The sequence below is a fragment of the Macadamia integrifolia genome, chromosome 14 (assembly GCF_013358625.1).
Source record: "Macadamia integrifolia cultivar HAES 741 chromosome 14, SCU_Mint_v3, whole genome shotgun sequence".
Classification (NCBI taxonomy): Eukaryota; Viridiplantae; Streptophyta; class Magnoliopsida; order Proteales; family Proteaceae; genus Macadamia; species Macadamia integrifolia.
In genome coordinates, this window is record NC_056570.1 from 18,627,994 (window position 1) to 18,643,802 (window position 15,809).

Here is a 15,809-nt window from a genome sequence, read left to right on the forward strand (position 1 = left end):
CCACGAGAGTGGCATTTCAGAAAGACACATCTAACATACCACAATGGGTTATCCAACACCTCAACCCCTATTGGCAAGGGTGCATAGCATAGGGAGTGATACCTAACCATATATATACTACATGCCTTCATAATGATATAGTTAGTATGGATTACACGATGCCGGAGAGACCTCAGCCACAAAGTGTAATCCATCTCCAAATACAGTCCCGGCTACACGATACCAGAGAGACCTTGGCCATAAAGTGAAACCCAAGACCGTTTACCTAATCTAGCATACATATCACAGTTGAGTATGGACTACACAACATCGGTAAGACCTCGGCCATGAAGCATATCCATTTCCGAATGTAGGTAGTGTAACCCTTGATTTCAATTAACTCTAATGCACATAATCAATGCATGGATACAACATATATACGGAAATCAAGGCACCGGTACCACCTCGGCCACGTTGGATTCCGTATCACACACACACATCCAACATATATACGGTGATCACGGTACCGATACCACCTCAGCCACACGGGATCCCATCATACATTCCATACAATTCATATCATGATCGTGAAATGAAAATTTCAATTAAACATATAATTTTAAGCATGTGAGCAATTTAATAAATAATAAACATTTCAAAAATAAACACAGTCCATCCCTCACCTATTTTATGATCGATTGTGTTTGGGTTCAAGTATGGCCACCGATCGATCAATTCAATTTTGACTTTGGGGCATGTGTGTATCACTACCCTAGACATAAGGGAATCATACATCAATATGCATCAGAAACATCGGGAGGGACCCACATAGGTCACCCCCAAAGGGCATAGACACAGTTCTTAGGTGACAGTACTGTCACCGGAAACACCCACCAAAAACAGGGCATTTCCATGAGAAATATCAGTCTTGTTTCTGGTTGAGGTAAAAAAGAGCACATTAGGCTTATTTGCCCACCAAAAACAACCCATCGAAAATAGCTACAGTGCTTCATGTGCCATATTTCCGATGGACACAGAAAGGTCTAACTCGAATTGGGGCTTTCCAGCTCGGGCCCAATCCCCAGGATTTGTTCCATAAAGTTTGTAGGGGATGTTTCTAGCATCATTATAAGCCAAGAAAATTCCATTTCCACTGAGCCATTTGGGGGATACATCGATCAAACGATCGAAACTCTAGTTGGTTCTTTGGCATTACATCTTGCCAGAGCTCACCGGGCTTGGTTCGAGCTTGGCAACAACATCGGGAGGGTAGAACACCCATCCTACAACCCTAACATGGTGTATACACCAAGATTCCATCCATTCCTAGCTTTGCCTAGGTTGAAATGAAGAGAGAGAGTGGCATGGGAGGTTGCACTTACCTCCGGCAGTGATTTCGGCAATAAGGCAGTAGCCGACACCAAGGTAGGCCTTCAATCCCATTCTCCTTTCTCTTCTTCTTCTTCCTCTCCTCTTTCTCTCCTCTCCTACATTGGGCACAAGGGAAATAAGGAAATGAATCCTCATTTCCCAACTTATAACTTAAGTTGGGCCTAAGGGTCTGTTTGGTTTGGGCCTCTTTTGAACCAATTGGGTTAAAATGAGTTTCGGGACACGAGGACCCACACATTTAGGTCCATAAGGTGTTCACATCAAGAGGAAGGTGTGGAGGATGATTTGGGATCATCCAGAACCATTTATAATGCGAGCGGCGGGACCCACGGGCTTCAAAACCTCGACAGCAGCCCGTGAACCCATCAGAAACAGGCACCGGATTCATGCCCAGGCTGCTTCTGGTGGCTTGTTTTTGGTGGTCAAGATAGCCTACTATCTTGACAGCTTACTGTCCTATGGTTGGCCTCACATGGGTGGCTGCCCTCGGACATGCTCAAGGCCTTTCGACAATTATAACACGTGCCAAAAATCAAGTGTGGGGAGTCGGGTCACTTACCGTCTAGGGTCAAAAGGTATGAACCCCCTCTAGTTAGATAGGCATGCAATGCATGAACATATGGGGTCATCCCTACCCCATCGGCAATGCATAGGCGTGAGCCAAAACCCGATCGTACTTCTGATATCCGATCTGAGGCTTGTCACAATAGTTTTAAATTATACCAGATTAGGGCACGGGTGTAACAATAATTATTTAAATTCAGTCAATGTATATATATGTGTGATAACTTAGCCATGCATGCGGAATAAGAATAATTGTGAAAATGTTCTTTCTTAAGCATCTAGTAGGAAGACCGGTTGAATCTGGAAGATTAGGTACCTAACACCTTCCCAACTCTACAATCTGACACTTACCCTAAATCTCTGGAGCAGACCAACTTTCAAGCCCTTTTCTCAGGAATAGGGCCCACCCCTAGGTCCTAGGCCCATAATCCTAGATGGCGACTCCAAACCCTTTTGTATGATCCCAATCCCCCTTATTGGACCATCATCAAATCTCTATCTCAATGACGGACTTTACACTCCTGTGAAATAGGCCTCCACATATCTCCGAGTGTTGGTATGATGGTGTGGAGCCCACAGGTAAGCACACACGACACACTCCTCCCTCAAGAAAGAGAAAGATAGGAGAGAGGGCCGAACACCATGAGCTCTTCTTTCTACCCACAAAGAAGAAGAGAGGTCTTTTTCTGGCCGTTACCCTCACAACAAGAACCACACTCCCCCCACAAAAAATATTTCTCCCTATTTTTTAATAGGAAACGTAGAATTTTTATTTTTCTATGAATAGGAAACATATACAATTTCATTAAAGTAAGAGAAAAGAAATGCATGACATTAGAGTACAAATTTTTCTCAAGTTCTCTCACATTCCATATTGTTGATCAAACTGGGTCTTTACCAGTTTCATACGTGGGTCGCCCACATGGGGCGATTATAGACCCACTAGGATTAAAATCCTTAGCTAGATAGATCTCTATAAATAAGAGGTTTTACCACAAGAGAAAAGACTTTTGACCTAATTTCAAAAGCTTTGTCTGTCTCTCCCAATTGATAATGTATCTCTAAGGATCTCCACTACTATCATTGGAATTGGAGGAACTTTTCTTAGAAAGATTGCCATAAGCTCTTGATTGTTACGATTCATGTAGGGATGATGTATACGACAACCAGATCCATTTTGCTGCGTGAAAAATATGAATGAGGTAATTCTAGTACCTGTGTATATTTCCATTCAACACATGTCAAAACCCCCCACATACTCTCTCTCTCTCTCATAAATCTCAGTGCGTAAATATATCCTCTAAAATGAGGTTGTTGGCAGAGCAACACTAAAAGAAAATTGATAGAAGAAAAAAGGAACAACCCATAGATCATTACACTTACTATCAAAGTTTCAAAAGGTAGAAAAAGAGAATGGCATCCAATAAAAAATGTTAGCAAATTGACCCAAAGCTAACACCAAAAATCAAAAAGGAAAAAAAATACCACAATAAACTTATAAATCGGTATAAAAAATGAAAAATCAAATCTTAGCATGGTAGAATTTTAAAACCATGAGATTGAAATACAATTCTAGCTGCAATCAACCTTAAAGATTCAAATGGTTGCTCATCATTTGCTTTCCCATGAGCCCTACCATTAGACCTTCTTCAACTTACCATGATTATATTTTATCTCCACCAAACCCATTTCATCTTTTTGCTTACTTCTCGCTTATCTCTCATTTTCAACAATCTTTTCATCTAGAACAAAACCTCAAGGATGATGGGATTATTTTTCTTTTGTTTCCATGCAACAATATGATTCAATTTCTTATACTAATGTGTTTTCCATATGATATAATAATTAAAGGATGGATCAATATGATGGATCAAAAAACACAACCAATATACAATAGAGGAGATGCAATTGAATACCTGGATCCATATTGCTTGATGAAGAAATTCTCAAATGTTTGCTTTTCTCCTTGTCAGTGTTCGGTCCCCCTTTTCTATACAACTTATGAAAACATTTAATAATGGGCATAGCTACCTATATATCAACAAGGAGCATAGACTAACCCTAGAACAAAGTACAATTAGGCTCTTCCATAATAAGTGTCACACCGTGCCTCCAATAGGCCAAGGTATGCGGCACTGGACACCTCACCGTATCCAGTCAATCAGCCTGTTTCCCCATAATCTAGACTAGGGTAGATCATAACACCACAACAACTCAACTAAAGATCAGATATCTTATAAATATTAACAGTCCATTAGTGTGATATATTACATTTAGAGTTATCCAGATAAAAGTCATATACAAAACCTAAAGAATATATACACTGTTCATGGTGTCACAAAAGTAGACAATATACATCAAAGTGTTCTCCAGCAGAAGTATATACATAAAAAGAAATGTCAAAATAGCCTACTCTACTCTTCAGAAGAACTGGCCTCCATAGGCACAGTCTTCACATTCATAGTCGGGTCCATGGTCAGTTTCATCCTCTGAAAAATGGGCCAAGTGATCCAAGGCCACTACCTCATGATCAGAGCAGGTAATCAGCAAAATACTGGCATCGTCATCTAGAAAATAAATAAAAGGGGTGAGCATGTCATGCTTAGTGAGGGAGTGGGGGAAAATAAGCACACAAAACATAAATGATGCAATGCATGCTCCACACCTTATATAATGCTCATAGATCCATTTAAAATTATACTACTTTCTAGTCCATTACTAAGACTGAGATCAGTGGTATAGTGCTACACAATGTAGGTGGTATTTCCTACCTTGTACGTTGGGCCTCAGGAATACAAGCTTGTTGCAGGCAGAAGTCAGCCAGTCCCGGAAAGAACCTCGGTCCCCTGCTAAACCCAAGGTTAATAACCCCAAACTGTCAAGTGTACAGTACGTCGTACTCTACTGCTATCTGTCTCTAGGTACAGTAGGTCGTACCATAGAAGTGTACTGCTGATCAGGTAGCCATGGGTCAAGATTAGTCAGTGCCTATATGTCCTAGCCCACAATTCCTACATGATGCATTTCCAAACATCAACCATTCACAACATGTATACAATAACCATTGGGCCCCTATCAGTGTCCCATCTTACTAGTCTTACCTGTTCCTGCTTCCCATTCTACAAGTCAGTTTCAGAACAATAATTATATGCACACAACCATAATGCATGAATCACGGGTAAGACTTACAATAATAAACACTCCATAAAATGAGTCAGAGCACCCACTCACCTTGATGTCATACTTTCTAGAATCCAAACCTTTACTCAATTATACGTCCTCACCGAAATTATATTTCCTATTGCACAAGACATCTCAATAATTATTTAAAAATAGAATTCAATAATTCTATCCTAGCTTGTCTAAGTGCATCACCTTAATTCCCAAATTCCAATTGGTCATTTGATTTTCCCTACTACACAGTCTGGGTTTCCAATCCCCTTCACTACTAGGGTCATAGAAGGAGAAACCTTTAGTGGGTCCTACATGGGTAGGGTGTCCCAGAGTCATACCAACAACTTTTCACATTTATGGAAATCCTCAAGAACTATCCCTTGTTCCCACCAGGTCTATTTCTAATGTAATCTAGTGTAACATGGTGATGAGCACATTTATGTGTGAAATCTTAGGTAGTAAAGTATACATTTTATATATTTAGAATGGAGCTACCTTGGGTTTTACTCTCTTTTGTAGGTTTTGTATTTTCAAGGCCTTAAGGACTATCGAGCATCATATCTTCAATTTTATACATAAAGAGGTCCTATTTCCTTTTATAGCTGGGAAGAGGATGAAATTCTGAGCAAGATGGATGTGTTACATTAAAAGTACACATTCATTTTGGCACCTGTATACGTGATTATTCTTTTCAGGCTAGAAAAAGAATAATGAACTAGAAGTGAACCGAGATGTAGGCCCAGCCATTCAGTAGCAGTCCCAGGGGTGCAAAAGAATATTCCAGATGCCAGCAAAGTAGGAGGGACCCACCTTGGGCGTCCTTCTTCTCTCTCTCCTCCACCTTGGTTGACACACTCTCTTTCCTACTTTTTTTGAGATTTTGTGAAGTTTTTCTATCTCCTAATTTCCACTTAAAGATAAGGGGCATAGACAAAAATTCTGAATCAATTAAAAGATTACCCAAATCGTTCAAGCAAGCATAGAAAATTGGGCCAAGAGGGTTGTGTGTTAGTTTGAAGAAGAGAGAGAGAAAATAAAGAGAAAAAATAGGGAAAAAAGAAAAAAAGAAAAAAGACAAGGAAATAAGAATCTTTCCCATTTTTTCTCCCTCTACCTCACAAAATCGCCCAAGGGGTCCACCCTTGGTCGTTCTCCTCTTTTCTTTCCTCTTTTCTCTCTTTTCCCTTTTCTCTCCTATTTTCCAGCTCATCGACAAGAATATCAAAAAATCCCCTAAAATAGGAAACCCACCAACCATTCCTTTTCTCCTCTATTTTCTCTTCTTTTTTTCTTCTTCCGTCCCTCCACCTCACCACACAATCGATTCCTAGAAGATCTCCCTTGGACGTTCTCCTTTTCTCCCCTACTTTTTTTTTTTTCTCTTCTCTCTCCTATACCCTATATAAGAGGATCATCCAAGTAGGGAAGGGTGTCCTTCTCTTGTGCTTCTCTCATCTATCTATAAGAGGATCATCCAAGTAGGGAAGGGTGTCCTTCTCTTGTGCTTCTCTCATCTAGTTCTCTCTTCTTCTCCTAGTTTTCATTATGCTCTCTTTTTAGTTCTAGTTTTAGCTCTTTATTTTTGCTTTAAACACTTTTGTAATTTTGTTTCATTAAATTAATGCAAAGTCTTTTATATTTATTTGTCTATGCAATTCAAGTTATTCAAAGGTGTAATAATTTTAATTCCTAGTTCTAGGCTTAGTTCTAGGTGACAAGAACAAGTTGTGGAGCACCTCTTTCAAGTTCAGTTTTTCTCTTCTCATTCCAGATCTGATTTTTAGGGCTGGTAGTATTTCAAATCTCAACCAAGTTTTCAAGTTTGAGTATTAAAGTTTAGGTAAGTAGGCTTCTTCATAAGTCTTCTCACCCCTTTCTTCTTGCTACCCATTTATTCTTAATTTAGGATTTAAATTTCAATTTTTATTTTGATGCTTTCCCTTTCCCCCAAGGTCCTTGGCTAGATGCATGTGTTGGCTTTGCCCCTCTCTAGCCATAGAACCATCATTTTATTGTCTTTAGTTTCAGTCATTTACATTACCTCCCTTCCCCTAAAGCTAAGTAGAGAAACCATTGTAAGAGTAACTCTCTGGTCAAGTTGGGAATCTCATATTATTTATGGTGCATCCCTCAGGCTAAGTAGACGAACCTACTTGTATGACTCTCTCTACCTTTGTGCCATTTATTTGCACTTTATTTACTTTTCAACACTTTTACTTTCAGTTATTTACTATTTAATTACGTGGTTTGAATATTTAAATTCCTAGATGACGAATGGTTAGGGTTAGATGTGAATGGCTAGGTCGTTCAATTTTTATTGCAATTTCAATTCTAATTTTTCTAGATGTGTTGGTTAGGATGCTTTTAGATGCATTTGTGTTAGGACGGTAGTTAGAAGTAGATCACCATAATTCAACTCGTTAGCTACATTGATCCATATGCTTGCAGTTACATTTAAATCTCAAACACAAAGGTATACAGACCTCATAGCCTTTAGTTCAGTATATCAGTTAAATAGGCTTCTGGAATCCCAAATGACAGGTTTGCTGGGCAGGAGCCAGCTGGTCTATCAGGACTATTAGTTCCTCTATTTTTCCAAAATTCGATTATGCTTGGTTATACTCTATTATATAGGGAGCTGTTGAGCTGAAATTGAGCCAACTCTCTATTCTATAACCCAATTTAACCTAATATGACAATGAAGGTTGGGTTAAATTCCCCAATGACCCCATTTCTAGCTTCCCGATTGTTAAACTTAGACTTACACAATCAATTTCTACAGAAATTTTAGGGTTAAACCTCAATTTAGGGAATGCTATAGAATTGAACCAATTTCCTTCATTTAATCACTTAATTGAGGCTGGATATAGGTAATTGTGGTCCTATAATTTATCTTCAAGCCCTATTCATTACTTTTAATAGAAGTTCTATTAAGAATTCAATGAGATTCTATTAGAAATCCCAATCCCATATCATTTAAAACTCTGCCCTAAGGTATCTAGCAAAATTTTCCCTCAATTGGTTTTAATATAGCTCCAATTCACATCTGGCTACTGAAATTGTAGGAACCCTAATTTCCAGGGTTTGGTAGGGACAAGGTTCCACAAATTGGGTCCTAGGACCCCATAGAAATTAGGGTTTTCTCTACTGGGCAATTGTACAGCTCACAGGGAGTCCCTGGTGGTAACCAATTGGGTAGAACCCTAACCCTAGCTGTCCCATGTATGTGAAAATACCTAATTAATCCTACTATAGTAGTGAGTTCACTCACCTGGGACCAGTGTTGATCCAGTGGAAACTTGAGGAGAGCCAACTCTCTCCTCACTTCTCTTTCTTCGTTCCCTTTTCTTCTTCTTCTTCATCTTCCTTCTCTTTTCTTCTTACAATTACCATAGCCCATGATTAGATGAGGTAGCCTTAATAACTCATATATGAGGTAGGGTCTGTTTGGTTGGCCACATATATATAGGTATATAATACCTAATAACTATTATTTAATTAAATTTATGAATTATTTCCCCCATCTATTTACCATTTTGAAAATATGGATTCCATCCCTCAATTAGTTCTCTTTCCATAGGGGCAAGATGGGGGTTTGCACTATAGAGGTGTGGGGCCCATATTGCAAAAACCAGAAAAACTACATTCTGCGAGTCCAATTGGCTGGTCGGTTTGTACCCACCGGTTGGCAGCATTTCAGTCCACTTTGGCCTATCATTCAACCCTTTTGTAGCTAATCTTTTGTGAACTAGAAATTACCTATCTGCCCATACTTTCTGATGAGTTTTCCAGTGATATTGGCAGGCTGAACAGAAGCAGGTGGGGTCTCTTCTGCCTTCTTGGCACTCCTGAGCTGCCAACCAAGTCAACATTGGCTTCTTCTGCTATGTCTTCTTGCCTATTCACAAGTAGGGGTATAAATTCAGATTAGGGTACTACAATAAGGCTCAATTGTAAACACGCCCACATACTTGTTTATACTTTGAGGTGATTAATTGAAAGCCATATTACCCATTAGGCGATCACTCCCAATTGGATTTAATCCAACTAAGCATGCCAATCAACACCCACCACTAATATGACCTTACAATATGATGGTGCATAGCCCATACTTGATGAACGTATTACATTTTTCCACTTGGCAGCAACGTGTCATTGCTTCAACCTTGGATTAGATAAATTGTCATCACATATATAGGAAGTGTTGAAAATATTAGACCTTAAAATATTACACCCTTCGTCCAAGTAAGAATACAAACATTCAATCTTAAGTGCCGCCACATCCTGAGGCTACATTGGAAACTACTACACATCAAAATGTCCACACTCTCACCCGCTTTTTCGTTACACACGTTGTAGATACCACATTTTGTCACCCTAGGAAGATCTATGTGATAATGAGTTGGGAACCCCTTGAGATGTCATACCTCACCTTGCTGTCCATATGGCACAGGTATGCTGGCACTGGATACCTTACTGTACCCAGTCAGCCTATTTATCCTAGAATCCTACTCTAGGAGAGTCCACAACACCATATCCACATGTTATAAATAATCAGATCAGAGTTTTGCAGTGGATAGTATAAAATCAAATAAGGTTTATACTCACCTAGTGCATCTATATGGTACCTGATATTTTATGTACAATAATTCACAATTACTTAGAGTAATCTATTATATTACAATAATCCAAGTATCAAAAAGTATACATAAAAGTTCTCCCACATGTCAAAAACATTAAACTTCTCTCCCACCTATTAATTACATAACATGTCTCCACCTGAAATCTGAACCATCAAAAACTAGTTTCTACATCCATCCATATATATACACAAAAGAATGATCACAAACATCAGATCTCATAAATGCTATCCATCGTAAACACAATCATTACACTCGCAATTTGATCCATGACTAAAATCATCAAAGTCCTGTATACAAGCCAACCGATCCATAGCCATAGCATCATGCTTAGAACTAGTAATCTATAGGTGACTACTCTTCTCATCTATAGATCAAAGGAAGGGGGTAAGCACTGGTAATGCTCGGTGAGGGGTGGGGTAGACGATCACACACAACCATATGCAATGCATGCTCCACACATAAAGATGATGCTCATGAGTCCATTTATTTAACTATACAGATTCCTTAGTTTTTTACTAAGTCTCATCACCTATGGGTATAGTGCTACAAAATGTAGGTGGCATTCCCTACCCTATACGTTGGACCTCAAGAATACAAGCTTGTTGTAGGCAGGAGCCAGCCGATCCCTGTCAGAGCCTTGGTCCCCTGACTAACCCCTAAAAGGTAACCCCATATAATAAATATCCAGTAGGCATACAGTACATCGAATTCTGTCTCACATCCATCTCTGGTATAGTACATCGTACCACTTATAGTGCACTACTGATCAGGCAGCCACATATGTCAGGATTAGTTTGTACCTAACCTCTTACAGACAAGGGGTATAGCACTTAGGATTGTGATAACTAGCCCAACAGACTATATGATGCACAACCAATCATCCAAATGCGTTAATTGCCTACACCCTTTGGGAATATACACTTCTCGTAAATAGACTAAATCATTCTCCAAGTAAAGAAGGAGATCACACCCTCATTTGGAAGATTTCTACCCTTGCCTTGGTATCCAAAGACCGTATCCAAAGACCTCCTAGCTATAAATAAATGACCCCTCCCACATTTTGGGGATCCCACACAATCCTACGGATGTGTACTTGACAACTTAAGTTTAAGCCACCAAGATTCCCATACTGAAATCATAAGGAACTGTTGTTGAACTTCGCATTAGTCTGAGCTTGTACTAACCACACCTAAGCACATGCCCTTTCAACTAAAAAACACCCTTCACAAAAGTAAGGTAAGCCCTCCTCCTTTCCTTTTTACAGATTTACATTCTAAGTTTTTGCTTCCTGTTATTGTAATTTTATCCAACAAGTCACTGGTGTCCCCAATAGATTTTTTCGAAGGCTCCTCTTAAAAATTATATATTGGATCATAATCTAGTCACTGTAAAATTTTCATTTTTTTTTTATGTTCTCTACTATTTTTTCGCTTTTATTTGCTCTTTAGCTGATGGGGGCACTAGAGATCCGACTTTGACCAATGCCGTAAAAGTATGGAATGAATGTGCAAATGTGTAGTTCTTTTTATCTCCGTAGAGGTTGTTGACCACCATTTAGACTTATTTCTTTCTCCATCGATCGATCCCACATTAGAGCAGCCTTAGTCCTAAACATTTCTAAGAAGGTGATAAAGCCCTTTTTGGGCATTTGTCTTGTCATTTCTAGGTCTCTTCTGGTCTTTTTCATCTCAGTACTGTAGGAGTATTGGTTCTTGAAATCCATTTTTATGCCATCCCATGTATGGGTGTAAGAACTATCAAGAGACATGAGCCAATGTAAAACTAGCCGGGCTAAGGTGAATTGAAAAGCTTGAGCAAGTTATTTGTTGGAAAATTGTTGCACTTTTAGTTAGCCAATAAAGGACTTCAGATGAGCCTTGGGGTCTCTCATACTGGTGAATTTCTTAGATTTCCACTTGAATCCCGACGTGAGGCAGACGTTTGGAAGGAAGGTAGATCCTTTAGTGTAGGCAATTTTTCCTCAATAGCCTTGATGCCTCTAATGGCTTTCTCAAGTCATTCCAATTTTTCTCGGAGTGCTCCCTCTTTGGCCGATTCTTACCTAGGATTGGGTGGTGATTTAGTGTTGACAAATGTGCCTTGTCTAGGTGCTCCTCCATTTGGTTCATTGACTCGTCTTGTTTAGGACGAGGATTGTTCAAGAATCACATGAGGTTGTTGATTCCTAAATGTCATGGCCAAATCTTCAATGATCTTTCTTAGTTCATACATCTCAGATCGAAGCTAACTATTCTTGGAAGTTCCCTTGATGATACTCATGGGTGAAGTTGGTGATGGTTCCGATAAAGGATTGGAAATATGAATTCTCACTAGTCTAGACCCCTCTTTGTCTCGGGTAGAACGATCCGTGGAGTGACAAATTTTGCCAATAGAAGATGGTGTGCCCTCATTAGACTTTGATAGACTAGCCTAACCCTCGATGTTATGTCTCGTAGCATAGGAAAAAATGATGCACAAACAAGGTTCGCAATGCACAAACCATTCCAAGTCTCTTGGATAGGGAGTTATTCACCCAAAGTTAGTAAGTTTTAAGCCCTTATTGTTTCAATCTATGTTTGGAATGATGCATGCAATTGATCTTTAATAGGTCATGAGGTTTCCCTACTACTGCAAGGATCATCAGATACACCTCACACCCAGCCTTCATCATCGATGTTAAATGGTACATTGATGCACCCCTTTAATATACCTGAAGGTATTGGGTTGGAAGATTGTGAGTCCATCATGGGGCCTGCAAATCTTCATTCTGGTCCCATGTCTACTTGTCACGTGGGCCTCAATGCATATTGTGGTGCAAGTGTGTGAAAGTGTAATGCATGATATTTGTTGATTACAATGAAAACCCTAGCAACCATGTTCTTTGCATAGAAGTCTCAAAAAATTGATTTGCAAACAAAGCACTCATGCATGACCTAATAGGTTTGGTATAAAGTTTGACATAAATCCCCAGTGGAGTCGCCATTGTAGTTCTTTTAATCTCCGTAGAGGTTGTTGACCACCATTTAGACTTATTTCTTTCTCCATCGATCGATCCCACATTAGAGCAGCCTTACTCCTAAACATTTCTAAGAAGGCGATAAAGCCCTTTTTGGGCATTTGTCTTGGCATTTCTAAGTCTCTTCTAGTCTTTTTCATCTCACTACTGTAGGAGTATTGGTTCTTGAAAGCCATTTTGATGCCATCCCATGTATGGGTGTAAGAACTATCAAGAGACATGAGCCAATGTAAAACTAGCCTGGCTAAGGTAAATTGAAAAGCTTGAGCGAGTTATTTGTTGGAAAATTGTTGCACTTTTTAGTTAGCCAATAAAGGACTTCAGATGAGCCCTTGGGTCTCTCGTACCGGTGAATTTTTTAGATTTCCACTTGAATCCCAAGGTGAGGCAAACGTTTGGAAGGAAGGTAGATCCTTCAGTGTAGGCAATTTTTCCTCAATAGCCTTGATGCCTCTAATGGCTTTCTCAAGTCATTCCAATTTTTCTTGGAGTGCTCCCTCTTTGGCCGATTATTACCTAGGATTGGGTGGTGGTTTAGTGTTGACAAGTGTGCCTTGTCTAGGTGCTCCTCCATTTGGTTCATTTACTCGTGTTGTTCAGGACGAGGATTGTTCAAGAATCGCATGAAGTTGTTGATTCCTAAATGTCATGGCCAAATCTTCAATGATCTTTCTTAGTTGATACATCTCAGATTGAAGCTAACTGTTCTTGGAAGTTCCTTTGATGATACTCATGGGTGAAGTTGGTAATGGTTCCGATAAAGGATTGGAAAATATGAATTCTCACTAGTCGAGACCCCTCTTTGTCTCGGGTAGAATGATCCGTTGAGTGACAAATTTTGCCTATAGAAGAAGGTGTGCCCTCATTAGACTTTGATAGACTAGCCCTCGATGTTATGTCTCGTAGCATAGGGAAAAATGATGCACAAACAGTTCCAAGTCTCTTGGATAGGGAGTTATTCGCCCAAAGTTAGTAAGTTTTTAAGCCCTTGGTGTTTCAATCTATGTTCAGAATGATGCATGCAATTGATCTTTAATAGGTCATGAGGTTTCCCTACAACAGCAAGGATCATCGGATACACCTGACACCTAGCCTTCATCATCGATGTTAAATGGTACATTGATGCACCCCTCTAATAGACCCAAAGGTATTGGGTTGGAAGATTGTGAGTTCATTATGGGGCCTGTAGATCTTCATTCTGGTCCCATATCTACTTGTCACATGGGCGGCAATGCATATTGTGGTGCAAGTGTGTGAAAGTGTAATGCATGATATTTGTTGATTACAACGAAAACCCTAGCAACCATGTTCTTTGCATAGAAGTCTCAAAAAATTGATTTGCAAACAAAGCACTCGTGCATGACCTAATAGGTTTGGTATAAAGTTTGACATAAATCCCCAGTGGAGTCGCCATTGTGAAGAACGGGGCCCTTGATGGGAGGAAACCATCGGTCTCTCTATTGAACAAGAGTCTCCATCTAGATTATGGTCTATGACCCCTCTAATTGAAATTGAAATTAAAATGACTCCATCCGAATTGTCTAACCAAGGGTTTAGGTTCATATCAGGTTGTGGTCCGAGGAATGGGTTAGGCACCTCGACCACAACCAGATATGGTTCGAGTGTGACTCATTGTCTGTGTCCTTGAGTATAAAAAAGGAATCTATTCCTTGGTGCTTTGGATATAAGTAGCTCTTATATAAAAGTTATTTGGATAGGATTGATTATTCAATCTCTCATTGTTATCGTGAAGTTAATGTAGTGGCTAATGGTCTTGTAAAACATGTTGTGGCTACAAGATCTTCATCGATTTGATTCACTCCACCAGATTTTCCATCTCATGATATCACTTGGGATGCTTAATTGAGAACCCGCCATCTACTTAGTTGAATGCTATGTCTTGGGTGTCAAGCTTTCGTTCTGCTGATGGCAATGCCGAAGGTGGAACAATTCCTTGACCTATGTGTTTTATCTTTGGCCTATTGGCCTCTTCATGTGTTCTTTTATTCATTACAATATTAATAAATTTCTTTGCTGATTCCTAGCAAGAAAAGAATGGGTTACGTGCTTTGGTCCATTCGGTAAAAATTGGAGTTCAAACTTAGGTATATACAGAAATTATTGAATGGGTCATCTAAGTTTTAAACATATACAAACATCACAATCACACACACGTGAAAGTAAAACATGACCAAAATGTAAAGGGGTAGGTTCAAATCCACATACCCGTATCCAACTACTCTAGATGGCTAGTATACAGAATGTAAATCAAACATGTTGATAATGTATATTAATGAAGCTAGCCCTAGCACTCAATCTCATGGAGTATGGCATATTTGAAATTGAACATGGGTTAGGGGTCGTTGTATACTAATAAAGCTACATATGTATGCAATATATTGAATAGTTGATTCAAAGTAAGATGTAACATACAAATGCATTGAAAAATAAGTAAACATAGCAAGAAATCCATTGGTAGAGAATTGAAATAAAATTGTGAAAAATCTAATAAAATCATGTTAGATATAAGGCATTGAGATGTACAATTTTAAGGTAAGCAAGGTTTGCAAAAAAAAAAAAAAAAACTCAAGAAAAAGCCTTCAGCAGTCCTGTAATCCGAAATCCCATTGAAGGAAAACCTCAGGTTTTGCTCTAGCCAGCATAGGAGAAAATTAAAAAACAAATAGTAAATAAAATTTTAAAATTATAAAATTATAAAATATCTATATCATGACCTAATCTAAAATATTGAAGAAGGGCGTTTTTCCAAAATTCCTACAAAAAATAATGTAGCTGGTTGCACTTCACTGTTGCCCTACTAGGGGCAGTAGTGAGTTATGCTCAGTAGAAGTATGATAACTCAATATAAAAAACTCAAAATGAAGATCTATAAAAAGGAAAAGGGAGAAGACTTAACCCCCTATAACTGTCATAAAGGGTGCTTGAATTCAAACTAATATGAAGTTCATGTTATTGAATAGTTGTCCTTGTTGGCAACTCGGCCACGTGGTAGTGATAACGTGGCCAGTTTGGGTGATGTG